Source organism: Coregonus clupeaformis, chromosome 10 (assembly GCF_020615455.1).
Source record: "Coregonus clupeaformis isolate EN_2021a chromosome 10, ASM2061545v1, whole genome shotgun sequence".
NCBI classification, from domain to species: domain Eukaryota; kingdom Metazoa; phylum Chordata; class Actinopteri; order Salmoniformes; family Salmonidae; genus Coregonus; species Coregonus clupeaformis.
This window is the reverse complement of record NC_059201.1, coordinates 10,331,953-10,353,895: the sequence shown is the minus strand read 5'-3', so window position 1 is coordinate 10,353,895 and position 21,943 is coordinate 10,331,953. Positions and strand designations below refer to the sequence as shown.

General features: G+C 44.2%; 1 protein-coding gene across 2 annotated transcripts in view; it reads right to left on the bottom strand.

The window, feature by feature from the left end:
- Nucleotides 1-21,943, bottom strand: part of LOC121574883 (guanine nucleotide-binding protein G(i) subunit alpha-2) — a 104,957-nt gene that overhangs the window by 49,079 nt on the left and 33,935 nt on the right. The gene's annotated exons all lie outside the window — the stretch shown is intronic.

The window sequence follows — 21,943 nt, the reverse complement described above, 5'->3', positions numbered from 1 at the left end:
GTGTGTGCCTTTCCAAATCATGTCCAATCAATTGAATTTACCACAGGTGGACTCCAATCAAGTTGTAGAAACATCTCAAGGATGATCAATGGAAACAGGATGCACCTGAGCTCAATTTCAAGTGTCTGAATACTTATGTAAATAAGGTATTTCTGGTTTTAATTTTGTATATATTTGCAAAAATAATCAAAAACACTGTTTTCGCTTTGTCATTATGGGTATTGTGTGTAGATTGATGAGTTTTTTTTTTTTTTTTCAATCAATTTTAGAATAAGGCTGTAACGTAACAAAATGTGGAAAACGTCAAGGGGTCTGAAAACTTTCCAAATGCACTGTATATCGCAAAGAAAAGGGTGTGTTCGGCAAGACTATTGAGTTTTTTTTCCCAAGCATCTCCATTTCTGAAGTTCTCTCCGTACACACTGTCTCTTACTGTTGAATTTATCTCGATAACACAGTTTACTTCACTCCTGCTCTCAATTTCACCTTTTCTGTCTCAGAGCAGACAGGACAATCAATCACATCACTCTCCTCTCTTCACCTCCACCCACCTCTCTCCTCATCTTAAAAAAGGACTTGCAGTACAACATCTTTGACCAAGAAAACTTTATTTTGTCCTCTCATTGTACACCCGGAGCCCTGTCAGAGCGTCACAACCCTCGCAGCTGCAGCCTCATCATGCCACAGTCACACATTAAAACATATGGCACTATCATAGCTTGCTGTCTATTGGCTGACAGGCAGAGATCATCATCAGAGAGTGACTCATCATGCTGGCTGTGACACGATTCCTCTTCCTCCATTCCAGTCCCCCACCCCCACCAGCTCACCATCACGACTGCTCACATCCAGCCTGGCTATTACAGTTATTAAAGGTTAACCACATCCGGCCTAGCTATTAACAGGGCGTCAGGTAGCCTAGCGGTTAGAGCGTTGGGCCAGTAACTGACAGGTCGCTGGCTTGAATACCCAAGCTGACAAGGTAAAACATCTATTGATGTGCCGTTGAGCAAGGCACTTAACTCTAATTTGCCCCAGGGCTGCTGTAACTATGTCTGACCCTGCAAAGCATCATTTAATTGCACCTATCCGGTGTATCTGACAATAAAACATGATTTGTATTTTTATTAAAGGTTAACCACATCCGGCCTGGCTATTACAGCTATTAACGCTGTTAAACAGTCACCACTAGCCGTCCTCCGCCCAGTACCCTGCCCTGAACCGTAGTCACTGTTACTAGCCGTCTAACACACGGCCCTCTACCCTGCACCTTAGAGACTGCTGCCCTATGTACATAGAGTCATGGAACACTGGTCACTTTAATAATGTTGACATACTCTTTTACCCACTTCATATGTATATACTGTATTCTAGTCATCCTATTTAACTACTGCCTACTGCTGTATAAACCTTTTCTACCATTATTTTTATATATATACGCAGTGCCTTATTCAGACCCCTCAACTTTATATTCAGACCCCTCAACTTTTTCCACATTTTGTTACGTTACAGCCTTATTCTAAAATGGATTAGACATTTTTAAAATCCTCAGCAACATACACACAATACACCATAATGACAAAGCAAAAACAGGTTTTTAGAAATGTTTGCAAATTTATTAAAAATAAAAAACAGAAATTCCTTATTTACATATGTATTCAGACCCTTTGCTATGAGACTCTGTCACAACAGCCTTCGCTTTGGCTCCCCCTCATGTCCAGCTCAGGCATTCGGCGTTGCCGGCCTTCTAGCTGCTGCCGAACCTGCTGCTGGCAAACGCACTTCACTCATCAACACCTGGTTCCAATTCCCTCTCTATCACTGTATATATACTCCCTCTGTCATTTGTCTTTGTCGGTCATTGTAAATGTTACTTGTTTTCCTGAGAGGAATCTCTCCTACTATTTCCTGAGTACTTTATATTTTGCACTGTGGGTTTCGTCCCGCTTTAAGCTATGGTGTTTTAATAAATGCAGTAGTTCTAAACCTGCGACTGCCTCCTACCTAATCCTCTCTACACTTGTGACAGATTCGAAATTGAGCTCAGGTGCATCCTGTTTTCATTGATCATCCTTGAGATGTTTCTACAACTTGATTGGAGTCCACCTGTGGCAATTCAATTGATTGGACATGATTTGGAAAGGCACACACCTGTCTATATAAGGTCCCACAGTTGACAGTGCATGTCAGAGCAAAAACCAAGCCATTAGGTTGAAGGAATTGTCCGTAGACCTCCGAGACAGGAATGTGTCGAGGCACAGATCTGGGGAAGGGTACCAAAAAATGTCTGCAGCATTGACGGTCCCCAAGAACACAGTGGCCTCCATCATTCTTAAATGGAAGAAGTTTGAAACCACCAAGCCTCTTCCTAGAGCTGGCGGCCCGGCCAAACTGAGCAGTCAGTGAAGAAGGGCCCTGGTCAGGGAGGTGACCAAGAACCTGATGGTCACTCTGACAGAGCTCCAGAGTTCCTCTGTGGAGATGGGAGAACCTTCCAGAAGGACAACTATCTCTGAAGCACTCCACCAATCAGGCCTTTATGGTAGAGTGGCCAGACAGAAGACTCTCAGACCTAAAGACTCAGACCATGAGAAACAAGATTCTCTGGTCTGATTAAACCAAGATTGAACTCTTTAGCCTGAACGCCAAGCATCACGTCTGAAGGAAACCTGGCACCATCCCTACGGTGAAGCGTGGTGGCAGCATCATGCTGTGAGGATGTTTTTCAGCAGCAGGGAATGGGAGACTAGTCAGGATCGAGGCAAAGATGAACGGAGCAAAGTACAGAGAGATTCTTGATGAAAGCCTGCTCCATAGCGCTCAGGACCTCAGACTGGGTCGAAGGTTCACCTTCCAACAGGACAACAACCCTAAGCACACAGCCAATACAACACAGGAGTGGCTTCGGGACAAGTCTCTGAATGTCCTTGACTGGCCCAGCCAGAGCCCGGACTTGAACCCGATCGAACATCTCTGAACAGACCTGAAAATAGCTGTGCAGCAACGCTCCCCATCCAACCTGACAGAGCTTGAGAGGATCTGCAGAGAAGAATGGGAGAAACTCCCCAAATACAGGCGTGCCAAGCTTGTAGCGTCATACCCAAGAAGACTCGAGGCTGTAATCGCTGCCAAAGGTGCTTCAACAAAGTACAGAGTAAAGGGTCTGAATACTTATGTAAATGTGATATTTCCATTAAAGGTTAACCACTTCCAGGCATTTGTGACATTGAACAAGACACACAACAACAATGAGGCAATGGCTATTTACTGCTCCAGGCACACACTGTGCTGATTGCAGAGGAGAGACTAACACAAGTAGTCGTGACATTAGTTTGAGAGCAGGTAGAGTTGTAAGCATAGTTGTTTTTCCCTCGCTTGTATTGAGGTGATGTGAGTATATCTGACAAATGGAAATAGTTTTTATTGAGGTGGGGAAAATATTATATTATAGACTACTTCAATCTTTGTTTTAACTTAGCAACATAATACTTACTCATGCTCAGAGATAATAATCTAAATAACCTACTACTGCAAACTTAAATGTGCCTTGTGAAATAAATCAAGAGAAAATATAATTTGGCCTCATCCACATCATTCTTCACAACACCTCGCTTTGGCACAGGGTAAATATGAGGAAAATTATTCTGTATCAATCGGTCAAACACACACGCACCAGACTCATAACATTTTACATTTTAGTCATTTAGCAGACGCTCTTATCCAGAGCGACTTACAGGTAGTGAGTGCATACATTTTTAATTTTTTTAATACTGGCCCGCCGTGGGAATCGAACCCACAACCCTGGCGTTGCAAGCACCATGCTCTACCGACTGAGCTACACAGGGCCCCGTGTAACATAATATACACAATGCATACACAACTCCACCACTTCCACAGTTTTAGTTACTGTTCCACCATGACAGCTTGCAGTGAAGACATGGAAGACTCTCTTCCTCATATAGATTCAAAGATGAGCCAGTAGAGAGTTTCATCTTTCTCTCCTCCCTCTGATCTACACACCCATGCCTCAGCAGGATGTTTCTTGTGTCCAAAAACGAGAATAATATATACCATGTCTCTTACTGGGGTTGCCCTCTAGGTTACAGAGAGCTGGTAGTCCCATCCACCAAAGTACCAGGTGTTAAACAGGGAAGGGACTCAGGGGGTATGCTAATTTGGTATAGAGCAGACCTAACTCACTCTATTAAATTAATCAAAACAGGAACATTTTACATTTGGCTAGAAATTCAAAAGGAAATTATCTCAACAGAGAAAAATGTACTCCTGTGTGCTACCTATATCCCCCCACTAGAATCCCCATATTTTAATGAAGACAGCTTCTCCATCCTGGAAGGGGAAATCAATCATTTCCAGACCCAGGGACATGTACTAGTCTGTGGCGACCTAAATGCCAGAACTGGACAAGAACCTGACACCGTCAGCACACAGGGGGACAAACACCTACCTGGAGGTGACAGCATTCCCTCCCCCATATGCCCCCCTAGGCACAACTACGACAACATAACCAACAAAAACGGGTCACAACTCCTGCAGCTCTGTCGCACGCTGGGTATGTACATAGTCAATGGTAGTCTTCGAGGGGACTCCTATGCTAGGTACACCTATAGCTCATCTCTTGGCAGTAGTACTGTAGACTACTTTATCAGTGACCTCAACCCAGAGTCTCTCAGAGCGTTCACAGTCAGCCCACTGACACCCCTATCAGACCGCAGCAAAATCACAGTCTACTTGAACAGAGTAATACTCAATCATGAGGCATCAAAGCCAAAGGAACCAAATAATATTAAGAAATTCTATAGATGGAAGGAAGGTAGTGTCGAAACCTACCAAAAAACAATTAGGCAACAACAAATTCAATCCCTTTTAGACAATTTCATGGACAAAATGTTCCACTGTAATAGTAAAGGTGTAAACTTGGCAGTAGAAAACCTAAACAGTATATTTGACCTCTCAGCTTCCCTATCAAATCAAAAAATCTCTAACAGAAAACCGAAGAAAAGTAACAACAGTGACAAATGGTTTGATGAAGAATGCAAAAACCTAAGAAAGAAATTGAGAAACCTATCCAACCAAAACATAGAGACCCGGAAAACCTGAGCCTACGCCTTCACTATGGTGAATCACTAAAACAATACAGAAATACACTATGGGAAAAAAAGGAACAGCATGTCAGAAATCAGCTCAATGTAATTGAAGAATCCATAGACTCTAACCACTTCTGGGAAAATTGGAAAACACTAAACAAACAACCACACGAAGAGCTATCTATCCAAAACGGAGATGTATGGGTAAACCACTTCTCCAATCATTTTGGCCCTATAACAAAGAACAAACACCAAAAAAAATATACATGATCAAATGCAAATCTCAGAATCAACTATTAAAGACTACCAGAACCCACTGGATTCTCCAATTACATTGAATGAACTACAGGACAAAATACAAATCCTCCAACCCAAAAAGGCCTGTGGTGTTGATGGTATCCTCAATGAAATGATAAAATATACAGATCACAAATTCCAAATGGCTATACTTAAACTCTTTAACATCATCCTTAGCTCTGGCACCTCCCCAATATTTGGAACCAAGGACTGATCACCCCAATCCACAAAAGTAGAGACAAATTTGACCCCAATAACTACCGTGGGATATGCGTCAACAGCAACTTTGGGAAAATCCTCTGCATTATCATTAACAGCAGACTAGTTCATTTCCTCAGTGAAAACAATGTACTAAGCAAATGTCAAATTGGCTTTTTACCAAATTACCGTATGACAGACCACGTATTCACCCTGCACACCCTAATTGACAAACAAACCAAAACAAAGGCAAAGTCTTCTCATTTGTTGATTTCAAAAAAGCTTTTGACTCAATTTGGCATGAGGGTCTGCTATACAAATTGATAGAAAGTGGGGTTGGGGGAAAAACATACGACATTATAAAATCCATGTACACAAACAACAAGTGTGCGGTTAAAATAGGCAAAAAACACACACATTTCTTTCCACAGGGCCGTGGCGTGAGACAGGGATGCAGTTTAAGCCCCACCCTCTTCAACATATATATCAACGAATTGGTGAGGGCACTAGAACAGTCTGCAGCACCCGGCCTCACCCTACTAGAATCTGAAGTCAAATGTCTACTGTTTGCTGATGATCTGGTGCTTCTGTCACCAACCAAGGAGGGCCTACAGCAGCACCTAGATCTTCTGCACAGATTCTGTCAGACCTGGGCCCTGACAGTAAATCTCAGTAAGACAAAATAATGGTGTTCAAAAAAGGTCCAGTTGCCAGGACCACAAATACAAATTCCATCTAGATCCCTAGAGCACACAAAAAAATGACACATACCTTGGCCTAAATATCAGCGCCACAGGTAACTTCCACAAAGCTGTGAACGATCTGAGAGACATACCAATTAGGATCTGGCTAAAAATACTTGAATCAGTTATAGAACCCATTGCCCTTTATGGTTGTGAGGTCTGGGGTCTGCTCACCAACCAAGAATTCACAAAATGGGACAAACACCAAATTGAGACTGCATGCAGAATTCTGCAAAAATATCCTCCGTGTACATGAAAAACACAAATTAATGCATGCAGAGCAGAATTAGGCCGATACCCGCTAATTATCAAAATCCAGAAAAGAGCCGTTAAATTCTATAACCACTTAAAAGGAAGCGATTCCCAAACCATTCATAACAAATCCATCACCTACAGAGAGATGAACTTGGAGAAGAGTCCCCTAAGTAAGCTGGTCCTGGGGCTCTGTTCACAAACACAAACAGACCCCACAGAGCCCAAGGACAACAACAACAACACAATTAGACCCAACCAAATCATGAGAAAACAAAAAGAGAATTACTTGACACATTGGAAAGAATTAACAAAATAACAGAGCAAACTAGAATGCTATTTGGTCCTAAACAGAGAGTACACAGTGGCAGAATACCTGACCACTGTGACTGACCCCAACTTAAGGACAACTTTGACTATGTACAGACTCAGTGAGCATAGCCTTGCTATTGAGAAAGGCCGCCGTAGGCAGACCTGGCTCTCAAGAGAAGACAGGCTATGTGCACACTGCCCACAAAATGAGGTGGAAACTGAGCTGCACTTCCTAACCTCCTGCCAAATGTATGACCATATTAGAGACACATATTTCCCTCAGATTACAGAGATCCACAAAGAATTCGAAAACAAACCCAATTTTGATAAACTCCCTTATCTACTGGGTGAAAAACCACAGTGTGCCATCACAGCAGCAATATTTGTGACCTGTTGCCACAAGAAAAGGGCAACCAGTGAAGAACAAACACCATTGTAAATATAACCCATTTTTATGTTAATTTATTTTCCCATTTGTACTTTAACTATTTGCACATTGTTACAACGCTGTATATATACACAATATGACACTTGAAATGTCTTTAATATTTTGGAACTTCTGAGTGTAATGTTTATTGTTCACTTTTTATTGTTTATTTCACTTTTGTTTACTATCTACTTCACTTGCTTTGGCAATGTGAACATATGTTTCCCATGCCAATAAAGCCCTTAAATTGAATTGAGAGAGAGAGAGAGAGAGAGAGAGAGAGAGAGAGAGAGAGAGAGACATAGAGAGAGGGAAATGAGAGAGAGAGAGAGAGAGAGAGAGAGAGAGAGAGAGAGAGAGAGAGAGAGAGAGAGAGAGAGAGAGAGAGAGAACGAACCACCTATACAGAACCATCTATACACCTACAGAGACATAAATGTGAAGATCACTGACTCAACTCTCTTCTCTCAAATAGAACATACAGTAAATGTGTTTCACAGCTAGCATTAAACCGTCAGTCAGCCCCCAATAGCTACAGCTACATACCAACCAACCCAACAGAGCAGAACACAGGCTGTCATGTCTGGAGGCATGCTAGTTAGTCTGCCTTCTCTTTCGTTGTCACCCTGTCTTCTCTCCCTCTGCCCTTTATTTGAGTCTATTCTTCCTCCACAGTCTTAGGATGTTACCCTCTGGGGGCTTTTAGCATGTTGCCCTGTGGGGGCTTTTAGCATGTTGCCCTGTGGGGGCTGTGTTAGCATTTTTCCCTGTGGAGGCTGCATTAGCATGTTGCTCTGTGGGGGCTGTGTTAGCATGTTGCCCTGTGGGGGCATTTTGCCCCGTGGGGGCTGTGTTAGCATGTTGCCCTGTAGGGGCTGTGTTAGCATGTTGCCCTGTGGGGGCTGATAGCATGTTGCCCTGTTGCGACTGTGTTAGCATGTTGCCCTGTGGGGGCTGTGTTAGCATGTTGCCCTGTTGGGGCTGTTAGCATGTTGCCCTGTGGGGGCTGTGTTAGCATGTTGCCCTGTGGAGGCTGTGTTAGCATGTTGTTCTGTGAGGGCTGTGTTAGCATGTTGCCCTGTGGGGGCTGTGTTAGCATGTTGCCCTGTGGGGGCTGTGTTAGCATGTTACCATGTGGGGGCTGTTAGCATGTTGCCCTGTGGTGGCTGTGTTAGCATGTTGCCCTGTGGGGGCAGTTAGCATTTTCCCTGTGTGGGCTGTGTTAACATGTTGCCCTGTGGAGGCTGTGTTAGCATGTTGCCCTGTGGGGGCTGTGTTAGCATGTTGCCCAGTGGGGGCTGTTAGCATGTTGCCCTGTGGGGGCTGTGTTAGCATGTTGCCCTGTTGGGGCTGTTAGCATGTTGCCCTGTGGGGGCTGTGTTAGCATGTTGCCCTGTGGAGGCTGTGTTAGCATGTTGTTCTGTGAGGGCTGTGTTAGCATGTTGCCCTGTGGGGGCTGTGTTAGCATGTTGCCCTGTGGGGGCTGTGTTAGCATGTTACCATGTGGGGGCTGTTAGCATGTTGCCCTGTGGTGGCTGTGTTAGCATGTTGCCCTGTGGGGGCAGTTAGCATTTTCCCTGTGTGGGCTGTGTTAACATGTTGCCCTGTGGAGGCTGTGTTAGCATGTTGCCCTGTGTGGGCTGTGTTAGCATGTTGCCCTGTGGGGGCATGTTGCCCTGTGGGGGCTGTGTTAGCATGTTGCCCTGTGGGGGCTGTCTTAGCATGTTGCCCTGTGGGGGCTGATAGCATGTTGCCCTGTGGGGGCTGTGTTAGCATGTTGCCCTGTTGGGGCTGTTAGCATGTTGCCCTGTGGGGGCTGTGTTAGCATGTTGCCCTGTGGAGGCTGTGTTAGCATGTTGTTCTGTGAGGGCTGTGTTAGCATGTTGCCCTGTGGGGGCTGTGTTAGCATGTTGCCCTGTGGGGGCTGTCTTAGCATGTTGCCCTGTGGGGGCTGTGTTAGCATGTTGCCCTGTTGGGACTGTGTTAGCATGTTGCCCTGTGGGGGCTGTGTTAGCATGATGCCCTGTGGGGGCTGTGTTAGCATGTTGCCCTGTTGGGACTGTGTTAGCATGTTGCCCTGTGGGAGCTGTGTTAGCATGTTGCCCTGTTGGGACTGTGTTAGCATGTTGCCCTGTGGGGGCTGTGTTAGCATGATGCCCTGTGGGGGCTGTGTTAGCATGTTGCCCTGTTGGGACTGTGTTAGCATGTTGCCCTGTGGGGGCTGTGTTAGCATGTTGCCCTGTGGGGGCTGATAGCATGTTGCCCTGTGGGGGCTGTTAGCATGTTGCCCTGTTGGGACTGTGTTAGCATGTTGCCCTGTGGGGGCTGTGTTAGCATGTTGCCTTGTTGGGACTGTGTTAGCATGTTGCCCTGTGGGGGCTGTGTTAGCATGATGCCCTGTGGGGGCTGTTAGCATGTTGCCCTGTTGGGACTGTGTTAGCATGTTGCCCTGTGGGGGCTGTGTTAGCATGTTGCCCAGTGGGGGCTGTTAGCATGTTGCCCTGTGGGGGCTGTTAGCATGTTGCCCTGTGGAGGCTGTGTTAGCATGTTGCCCTGTGTTTTTTTTAGCATGTTGCCCTGTGTGGGCTGTGTTAGCATGTTGCCCAGTGGGGGCTGTTAGCATGTTGCCCTGTGGGGGCTGTTAGCATGTTGCCCTGTGGAGGCTGTGTAAGCATGTTGCCCTGTGTTTTTTTTAGCATGTTGCACTGTGTGGGCTGTGTTAGCATGTTGCCCAGTGGGGGCTGTTAGCATGTTGCCCTGTGGGGGCTTTTAGGATGTTACCTGTGGGGGCATGTTGCCCTGTGGGGGCTGTGTTAGCATGTTGCCTTGTGGAGGCTGTGTTAGCATGTTGCCCTGTGTGGGCTGTGTTAGCATGTTGCCCTGTGGGGGCATGTTGCCCTGTGGGGGCTGTGTTAGCATGTTGCCCTGTAGGGGCTGTGTTAGCATGTTGCCCTGTGGGGGCTGATAGCATGTTGCCCTGTGGGGGCTGTTAGCATGTTGCCCTGTTGGGACTGTGTTAGCATGTTGCCCTGTGGGGGCTGTGTTAGCATGTTGCCCTGTGGGGGCTGTTAGCATGTTGCCCTGTTGGGACTGTGTTAGCATGTTGCCCTGTGGGGGCTGTGCTAGCATGTTGCCCAGTGGGGGCTGTTAGCATGTTGCCCTGTGGGGGCTGTTAGCATGTTGCCCTGTGTTTTTTTTAGCATGTTGCCCTGTGTGGGCTGTGTTAGCATGTTGCCCAGTGGGGGCTGTTAGCATATTGCCTTGTGGGGGCTGTTAACATGTTGCCCTGTGGAGGCTGTGTTAGCATGTTGCCCTGTGGGGGCTTTTAGCATGTTGCCTGTGGGGGCTGTGTTAGCATGTTGCCCTGTGCGGGCTGTTAGCATGTTGCCCTGTGGAGGCTGTGTTAGCATGTTGCCCTGTGGGGGCTGTGTTAGCATGTTACCCTGTGGGGACTGTTAGCATGTTGCCCTGTGGGGGCTGTGTTAGCATGTTGCCCTGTGGGTGCTGTTAGCATGTTGCGCTGTGTGGGCTGTGTTAGCATGTTGCCCTGTGGGGGCTGTGTTAGCATGTTGCCCTGTTGGGACTGTGTTAGCATGTTGGCCTGTGGGGGCTGTGTTAGCATGTTGCCCTGTGGGGGCTGTTAGCATGTTGCGCTGTGTGGGCTGTGTTAGCATGTTGCCCAGTGGGGGCTGTTAGCATGTTGCCCTGTGGGGGCTGTTAGCATGTTGCCCTGTGGAGCTGAGTTAGCATGTTGCCCTGTGGCGGCTATGTTAGCATGTTGCCCTGTGGGGGCTGCCTGCCCTCCAGGACATCTACAGCACCTGGTGTCACAGGAAGGCCAAGAAGATCATCAAGGACCTCAGCCACCCAAGTCTTGGCCTGTTACGTTACAGCCCTATTAAAAAATGTATTAAATTTTAAAAAAATCTCCATCAAACAGGTTTTTAGTACATTATAGAAAATGTATTAAAAATAAAAAAACTGAAATACCTTATTTACATAAGTATTCAGACCCTTTGCTATGAGACTCAAAATTGGGCTCAGGTGCATCCTGTTTCCATTGATCATCCTTGAGATGTTTCGACAGCTTGATTGGAGTCCACCTGTGGTAAATTAAATTGATTGGACATGATTTTGAAAGGCATACAACTGTCTATATAAGGTCCCACAGTTGACAGCGCATGTCAGAGCAAAAACCAAGCCATGAGGTCGAAGGAATTGTCCGTAGAGCTCAGAGACAGGATTGTGTCAAGGCACATATCTGGGGAAGGATACCAAAACATTTCTGCAGGATTGAAGGTCCCCAAGAACACAGTGGCCTCCATCAGAGCAATCGGGGAGAAGGGCCTTGGTCAGGGAGGTGACCAAGAACCCAATGGTCACTCTGACAGAGTTCCAGAGTTCCTCTGTGGAGATGGGAGAACCTTCCAGAAGGACAACCATCTCTGCAGCACTCCACCAATCAGGCCTTTATGGCCAGACGGATGCCACTCCTCAGTAAAAGGCACATGACAGTCCGCTTGGAGTTTGCCAAAGGGCACGTAAAGGACTCTCAGACCATGAGAAACAAGATTATGTGGTCTGATGAAACCAAGATTGCCACCTTTCCAACAAGTCAGTTCGTCAAATTTCTACTCTGCTAGAGCTGCCCCGGTCAACTGTAAGTGATGTTATTGTGAAGTGAAAACGTCTAGGAGCAACAACTGCTCAGCGAAGTGCAAGTGCACACAAGCTCAAAGAACGGGACCGCCGAGTGCTGAAGTGTGTAGCACGTAAAAATCCTCTGTCCTCGGTTGCAACACTCACTACCAAGTTCCAAACCGCCTCTGGAAACAAAGTCAGTACAAGAACTGTTCGTCGGGACCTTCATGAAATGGGTTTCCATGGCCGAGCAGCCGCACACAAGCCTAAGATCACCATGCGCAATGCCAAGTGTCGGCTGGAGTGGTGTAAAGCTCGCCACCATTGGACTCTGGTGCAGTGGAAACATGTTCTCTGGAGTGATGAATCACGCTTCACCATCTGGCAGTCCGACGGATTAATCTGGGTTTGGCGGATGCCAGGAGAACGCTACCTGCCCCAATGCATAGTGCCAACTGTAAAGTTTGGTGGAGGAGGAATAATGATCTGGGGCAGTTTTTTATGGTTCGGGCTAGGCCCCTTAGTTCCAGTGAAGGGAAATCTTAATACTTAATACAATGACATTCTGGACGATTCTGTGCTTTCAACTTTGTGGCAACAGTTTGGGAAGGCCCTTTCCTGTTTCAGCATGACAATGCCCCCGTGCACAAAGCGAGGTCCATACAGAAATGGTTTGTCGTCATTGGTGTGGAAGAACTTGGCTGGCTTGCACAGAGCCCTGACCTCAACCCCATTGAACACCTTTGGGATGAATTGGAACGCCGACTGCGAGCCAGGCCTAATCGCCCAACATCAGTGCCCGACCTCACTAATGCTCTTGTGGCTGAATGGAAGCAATTCCCTGCAGCAATGTTCCAGCATCTAGTGGAAAGCCTTCCTAGAAGAGTGGAGGCTGTTATAGCACCAAAGGGGGGACCAACTCCGTATTAATGACCATGATTTTGGAATGAGATGTTCGACGAATAGGTGTCCACATACTTTTGGTCATGTAGTGTATATATTTATATTCCAGACTCTGACATTGCTGGTTCTACTATTTACAAATGTCTTAATTCCTTTCTTTTTGGGGGGGGATTTGCGTGTATTGTTTTGTATTGTTAGATATTACTGCACTGTTGGAGCTAGGAACATAACTACACCCGCGATGACATCTGCAAAATATGTGTACGTGACCAATAACATTTAGTCTGCTTTGTTCTGCTGCTTTCCTGGAGATAACTGCAGCCTTTCAGTTGGTATAGTACGTCAGCAGAGCAGCCCAGATTGACTAAGTCTGGGAGGAGGAACTTAACCTACTTTCCCTGTATTGTAAAAAAGGCTCTTCTTCCTGCTTCAATGCTGTGCCTCCATAGCAGCAGCCAGCAGGGGTTCGCATTAGCTTTCAGAAACCTGCGTTTTCAAAACGCAGACCATCAACAAATATGTGTTTTAAACCATTTCAACAGCGTTTCATAATGAAAGTCGACAGTGGTTTTTTTGGGCTTCAATATAGTGATCAGGAGCGTGCAACTCTAGTTTTCACAACAAATACAGTAGTGCAACACTTTCGGCAGAAAATCATTTTCATCAGATGACAACAGAAATGCAACACTATTTGGCTAGCAGCCACACAAGTAAATTGTCTTACAATAAAAAAGACAGGTAATTTCTAATGTTTTGCATTGAAAGAATATAGTCACCTACATTTTCTAATGTTTTGCTTGCATTATCTTGCATTTTAACTTGCTACCAGAGAAAACTACACCGGAGGAAAGTACTGTAGAAAAGTAGCCTACACATCAGTCAGAGCACTGTCTGGTGATCCAATGATTTTACATTTACATTTTAGTCATTTAGCAGACGCTCTTATCCTTATCTTATCTTAATGATGAGAGCAAATATATTTAATCTGAGTGGAGAAGTGCAACTGAAGCACCAAATTAGTCCTTTTACATTCATGATTTGGAACAAACCCTGACTGAATGCGAGCAGAATTTACAATAAGCATTTTATCTTAACTTGCGTTTTATCTGAACTTTTCTGCTTGAAAAACGCAGATTCCTGTGTTATCGTGACCCCTGGCAGCACAGGTGTGTTTCAGGCCATGGGCGCCCACCTGCTCATACGTACTGTGGGAAAGGAGATGAGAAGCCAGAGGGCCAAGGAGGTTTTGACGTGGCTGGATGCTGTACATTATAATCCTGCAGTGGAACCAATGTGGGGAATGTAGGTCAACAGCCTCCAAGGGTCTGATAATGTAGTAGCCCATTCCACTGCACTGCTCTGCACAGGGGTATGTCCAGGCCTATATGATGTGAAGGGACTATTCACTCGACATCCTCTTCTATCCCAACCTCACTCATATTTACTCCAGAAATCTATCGGACAGCTCCGATTCAGGCCTGTCGTCTAGGTAAAGCATCTTACAGTAGCTGTACCCAAACTCATCAGTACTTGTGTCTGTGCATGACCGTGACAGCTCAGTATCAGCATCCAGTGAGGATAAGGAAGTACACAGTAAGTCAATGGTTTGAAAACATATTTTTTCTCTGGAATACCTATCCATGTAATACGGGACCAAAACAGCGTTAGGATCAGTGGTTTAATTGAGCCGGAACTACCCGGATCAGAGCTTCTTCAGGATCTTACGGGTCCAAAGAGGAGTAGGATAGAAAGTAGGATAAAATTACTGACCCTCGCCCTAACCCTAACCCTATTCCTAACATTGACATAACTCTAACCTAAGCCTTATGTTCAACCCTGGCTCAACCATTACCCTAAAACCCCTAAATAGGGCTCCCCCACCAAATTCCCAATTGAATCTCTGGTTAGGACACTACAGAGAGGGACCAATGTGCAGTAAATACACCACAGGTGTACAAGGCAACAAAGACTGCAATAGGACATCCATGATGTTCATACATGACATCCAGTGTCAGATGGTGAAGAGAGAGAGAGAGAGAGAGAGGGGGGGGGGGGGCTACAGCACCTAGATCTGTAGGAGGGCCTACAGCAGCACCTACATCTTCTGCACAGATTCTGTCAGACCTGGGCCCTGACAGTAAATCTCAGTAAGACAAATCTATGGTAACCTCTCACAATCCAATTACCCCACTATAAATGAGTATAGGGCCGGAGGACAGGAAAGAGTGAATGAGGTCTTGAATTGCTTCAGAGAACCAATTGCACTAGAAGAAACATGGCAAGACAAGGGCCCGTATCCACAAAGCCTCTCAGAGTAAGAGTGCTGATCTAGGATCAGTTTAGACTTTTCATAATGAATAACATTATATGGACAGACACTTTGTGGATACAGGCCTATATCTATTGCAACACACTGTTCTGCATCAAGTATTGTTTTCAGGGCCATGATATACTGTAGCTGCCTAATGGCCTTTGACATGATAGACTCAGAGATCCAACTCATGGTGCAGGGTTTTGTACTACAAGAAAGGCTTTTTGAAAGCAGGCCTTTATATGTTTTTATATTTGCAAGATATCCAGAATGTTTTATAACGGACTACCGCTGCCCCAAATGTAAAATTTGTATGTATTTATGTCAGTGAGTTGTGTGTTACATAATGGATGGATGTAGCCATCTGTTTAATAATTACCCTTAAAGGCCTTGAAAATAAAAGATCTGACCAGACGTTTAATTAGATTAGCTGCTGAAGCCATACCTTCTGTCCGCTCTACATGGCCCGGCCAGGGATGCAGAGCGTTAGCTGAGGTATCATGCCAGGTTCCAGTGTGGGTTTATAATTGATGAAACCATTCCTTCACACTAACGTCTTTCCTGAGAATGTATGGTCAATACCGTTCACATTGAAGATGTAACAGCAAGCACATTTCCTAAGAACATTATAGACTAGCCCTTGTGCTCTACCACCTCACTACACGCACATGCACATGCACAAACACACATGCACATACACACACACACATACACACACACACACACACCATCAGCAACAATATATCCTCCTCTCTCCCCACAGCTCCCCGGTAGAGTCATAAATGATCCAGATGCTTCAGCTGCTCTTCAGTAGAGTAGCAGCTGATCTGCTGCTGGAGGGACATTAGCATCCTCGCAACACTGTCATCCTCCCAAATACCACGCTATCTCTTTATTGCCTATGGGCCCTGGTCAAAACTAGTGCACTATATAGGGAATAGGGTGCGATTAAGGACACACATTCTCTGTCATCGTGCCATAATCCAGCACAGCATCACACGTATGTAGGACACAGAATGTGAGATTGTAGTTTGAGGTTCTCAGGGAAAAAATAAGTGCTAATTTGAAATGGAAATAGCAGCATGGCTAACAGCCTTGTGCTAACAGCCTTGTGCTAACCACATTAGAAGCATCATTATGGGACCTGAGCCCTAAAACAGACACACACACACAAATGTACTTACCAGGCTGGGTACTTTACAACAAACTATCACTGAGTTTCATGCACCCCAAAAATCTGAGAGGGCACAAAGTACATGAGGATGGCTGGGGGGGTGGTCCGGAGGTGGACTAGGCCCCCCGTCTGGAAGTTGTAGAATTTAGCATTTTTCAAACACCTGAAACAGCTTTTTCCTGCAACCTAGAGCCATAATCATTATGCTTAATTGATGTAAAAAAATAATTTAAAAAAATGCTTATTTTTCTGCGTATCTAAGCATACCTCTTGAGCTGATGGTTATTTTCTTAAAGAAACTTAATATGCTTCTCTGCATCTCTGCTAAAGTCTGGTAAAAGAATGAAAGGAATGTGAGTCTTATTCAATACATTTAGTAATTGCTTGCTTTTTTAAAGTCTACCAACCTTGCGAGCAGGCATACCAGCTAAGATAGTTCAACTAGCTAGCTACTCTAACTTGATTAATAGCTTGAAATGGTTGATTTGATTGATCAGGATCCCCATTAGCCGACGCTAGTCTTACTGGGGTCCGACACAACGAAAAAGACATTACACACAAAATAGTTTACAATTTACATACATTTAAAAACATTAACATGTAGTGTGTGTGTGTGTGTGTGTGTGTGCATCTATCACATACGTGTCAGTACATAGTACAACACCGTGAGGTGATGCTTTATTTGTTTTTTAAAACCAGGTTTGCTGTTCACTTGTGTTATGCCCCCACAAGGCAAACTCAAAATGTTGCTCACAACAAAGGGAACTAACAAAGAAAATCACTGACAACCAAACAAAACAGAAAGGGGTTCTGAAAGGCACCCATGTGGATGCCTACAAGGTTACCTCAGAAAATACAAACTAAAAGAAAAACCCACAACAACTTAGGATAGGGAGTAAAAAGAATATGGAGCAAAACAAACAGGGGAAACCAAAACTCAGGCTTCTTTCAAACTTAAATAGGTTTACTACTTATGCGTCGCCTTCTCCAATATAAACTGGCTGTCAATCATTAAATACAAGACAAAAACAGCCACTTTAAAAAAGATATAATTTATATATATCGCCTTTATTTATTTTGTTATTTTATTTTTTATATATAGCTGCCGAAAACTCAGAAGTTTTGAAAAACGGGTAAAATAATGTACGTTTCTAAAACTCTCCTCCCCCTGGAACGAGTGCAACCAAAACAATACTCATCTCCAAAACGGCAAAACGTACAGTCAAAATAAATTGTGGCTAAACACAGTTAGTCCTAAATATTTAAAAAACTAAAAGCATTCTATTTGGGACAAATCATTCACTAAACCCTAAACCTCAACTAAATCTTGTAATAAATAATGGGGAAATTGAGCAAGTTGAGGTGACTAAACTGCTTGGAGTCATGGTCAAAACATGTTGATATAACAGTAGCTAAAATGGGGAGAAGTCTGTCCATAATAAAGCACTGCTCTGCCTTTTTAACAACACTATCAACAAGGCAGGTCCTAGTTTTGTCGCACCTAGACTACATTTTAGTCATTTAGCAGACGCTCTTATCCAGAGTGACTTACAGTTAGTGAGTGCATACATTATTTTTCATACTGGCCCAGTTGCAAACACCATGCTCTACCAACTGAGCTACATCCCTGCCGGCCATTCCCTACCCTAGACGAATTGTGCGCCGCCCCATGGGTCTCCTACGACAGAGCCTGGGTTCGAACCAGGATCTCTAGTGGCACAGCGATGCAGTGCCTTAGACCACTGCGCCACTCGGGAGAACTACTGCTCAGTTGTGTGGTGAGGTGCCACAAAGAGGGAAAATTACAATTGGCTCAGAACAGGGCAGCACGGCTGGCACTTAAATGTACACGGAGAGCTAACATTAAAAATATGCATGTAAATCTCTCATGGCTCAAAGTGGAGGAGAGATTGACTTAATCACTACTTGTTTTTGTAAGAGGTGTTGACTGTGTCCATAAAATGTATATAGTAAGTATAAGCTGGAAGTAGAGGCCTAAGCATTGTTGTTCACTAGTTTACACCAATTAGGGAAAGGGTGGTGGGGTTGGAAAGTAATAAAGGAGAATATATTTTTTTTTAAAGGATATGTATGTGTATGTATGTATGTATGTATGTGTATGTATATATATGTAGGTATGTATGTATGTGTGTATGTATGTATGTGTGTATATGTATATATGTATATGTATGTACATACACACATACACACATTTATATATATATAAAACATGGGGGATTGGAAGTGATGCAGACAATTACATTGATGGAAGTTACAATCTATCTGCAATATTAAGCTGATCTACCCCCTTGACATGCTGAATGCACCGAGGTGTCTGTTTAAACTACTAGCACACAGCTCGGACAACCATGCATACCCCACAAGACATGCCATCAAAGGTCTCTTCACAATCCTCAAGTCAAGAACAGACTATGGGAGGCACACACTATTACATAGAGCCATGGCTACATGGAACTCTATTCCACATCAGGTAACTGATGCAAGCAGTAGAATCAGATTAAAGAAACAGATAAAAATACACCCTATGGAACAGCGGGGACCATGAAGAGACCAGTGATGCCAACTTAGCAATTTTGTTACTAGATTTAGCAACTTTTCAGACTACCCTGGCAAAAAATAATTCAAACAGCACCTACCAACAAATTTAGCTACTTTTAAAAATGTATTTGGAACTTTTAGCAACTTTTGAAAAGTGACTCAAATGCTAAAATGCACGCATTTACCCTATAAATGACACAAAAACTATTTTCTCTGTCAGACACTCAGTCACAACACACGTGCCTGGTTGCAAAAGTGCATTGTGAGTGACGTCTGCAGCAGGCGCTCAGCTCGTGCACAGGCAGCAGCAGGCCAGCCAAGCAGCACAACAACCTGGAGAGAGCTGGAGAGAGATGACTAGCGCACACATCATTATTTGAGTTAAAGTTGCTTGTTCAATAAGATAGCATATATACCTTGTTATTAGCTTGTACCTATAATTGTTGATCAGTTAGGTAGCATGTTAACTAACTACCAATACACTGCTTAAAACTATAATTGTTCAGAATGTGTAGGTTTACTAGTTAATAAGAAAATAAATAAAATGTAATTGTTCAATAATGTGTAATGTGTAATTGTTCAATAATTCAATGTGTTGTGTTGTGCCTTGTTACTGATTTAAGGATGAGATAAAAACAGGGAGAACTTCAAAAAGACTGCATCATACAGTGGGGAAAAAAGTATTTAGTCAGCCACCAATTGTGCAAGTTCTCCCACTTAAAAAGATGAGAGAGGCCTGTAATTTTCATCATAGGTACACGTCAACTATGACAGACAAAATGAGGGGAAAAAATCCAGGAAATCACATTGTAGGATTTTTTATGAATTTATTTGCAAATTATGGTGGAAAATAAGTATTTGGTCAATAACAAAAGTTTCTCAATACTTTGTTATATACCCTTTGTTGGCAATGACACAGGTCAAACGTTTTCTGTAAGTCTTCACAAGGTTTTCACACACTGTTGCTGGTATTTTGGCCCATTCCTCCATGCAGATCTCCTCTAGAGCAGTGATGTTTTGGGGCTGTCACTGGGCAACACGGACTTTCAACTCCCCTCCAAAGATTTTCTATGGGGTTGAGATCTGGAGACTGGCTAGGCCACTCCAGGACCTTGAAATGCTTCTTACGAAGCCACTCCTTCGTTGCCCGGGCGGTGTGTTTGGGATCATTGTCATGCTGAAAGACCCAGCCACGTTTCATCTTCAATGCCCTTGCTGATGGAAGGAGGTTTTCACTCAAAATCTCACGATACATGGCCCCATTCATTCTTTCCTTTACACGGATCAGTCGTCCTGGTCCCTTTGCAGAAAAACAGCCCCAAAGCATGATGTTTCCACCCCCATGCTTCACAGTAGGTATGGTGTTCTTTGGATGCAACTCAGCATTCTTTGTCCTCCAAACATGACGAGTTGAGTTTTTACCAAAAAGTTATATTTTGGTTTCATCTGACCATATGACATTCTCCCAATCCTCTTCTGGATCATCCTAATGCACTCTAGCAAACTTCAGACGGGCCTGGACATGTACTGGCTTAAGCAGGGGGACACGTCTTGCACTGCAGGATTTGAGTCCCTGGCGGCGTAGTGTGTTACTGATGGTAGGCTTTGTTACTTTGGTCCCAGCTCTCTGCAGGTCATTCACTAGGTCCCCCCGTGTGGTTCTGGGATTTTTGCTCACCGTTCTTGTGATCATTTTGACCCCACGGGGTGAGATCTTGCGTGGAGCCCCAGATCGAGGGAGATTATCAGTGGTCTTGTATGTCTTCCATTTCCTAATAATTGCTCCCACAGTTGATTTCTTCAAACCAAGCTGCTTACCTATTGCAGATTCAGTCTTCCCAGCCTGGTGCAGGTCTACAATTTTGTTTCTGGTGTCCTTTGACAGCTCTTTGGTCTTGGCCATAGTGGAGTTTGGAGTGTGACTGTTTGAGGTTGTGGACAGGTGTCTTTATACTGATAACAAGTTCAAACAGGTGCCATTAATACAGGTAACGAGTGGAGGACAGAGGAGCCTCTTAAAGAAGAAGTTACAGGTCTGTGAGAGCCAGAAATCTTGCTTGTTTGTAGGTGACCAAATACTTATTTTCCACCATAATTTGCAAATAAATTCATTAAAAATCCTACAATGTGATTTTCTGGATTTTTTTTCTCAATTTGTCTGTCATAGTTGACGTGTACCTATGATGAAAATTACAGGCCTCTCTCATCTTTTTAAGTGGGAGAACTTGCACAATTGGTGGCTGACTAAATACATTTTTTCCCCACTGTAACTCTGAGAATACATATTAATGACTCTAGTAACAGATACATCTACTAGAGGTTTGATTTAAACCATCGACTGTCCCATTACTCTTTTGTGAGCACCATGGTGACATTGTTGTGATAATCAATATAAAGATGACTCCGCTTTTTACAGACAACCAACACAGAGGATGTTGATGTTGCAGATGTTAACACAGAATGTTAAAACAGAATGTTAACACAGAAAGAGAGCCCCTCTATATGTGGAGAGTGAACATAAACATGCTTACAAGGAAGACACCGATATGTACCACCACACAATATACAGTATGTACTGTAACTGGCCATCAGTTTGACCTTAAAGGTCAAGGGTCAGGTAATTTGCATTTAACATTTGGTTAAATGTTACTGGGTCACGAGATGTTCTCAATTGTGGGATAGTACACCAAGGTACCATACAATTGGTACATGTTGCTCCAAAACCACTGCAGCAACTTGTCCAATATCCCGGCTGCTGTCCCACAGAACAGCTCAGTGAAAATAACTTGATGTGATACAGGGTTGCTATAGTGCTCATAACAGTAGAACATAAAAAAGGATCATATAAACTACAGACGTGACCTGACAATAGTTTGTGTGGAAAGAGAGATATGCTGCTGTCTGCTCCCTGTACGAGTGGGTCAGACCAGAGGGAAAGAGGGGTGAGCAAAACTAACCCAGAGGGAAAACCCTCCACAAATCAACTATCTGGCAACAAAGCCAACCATCATTCTAATAACC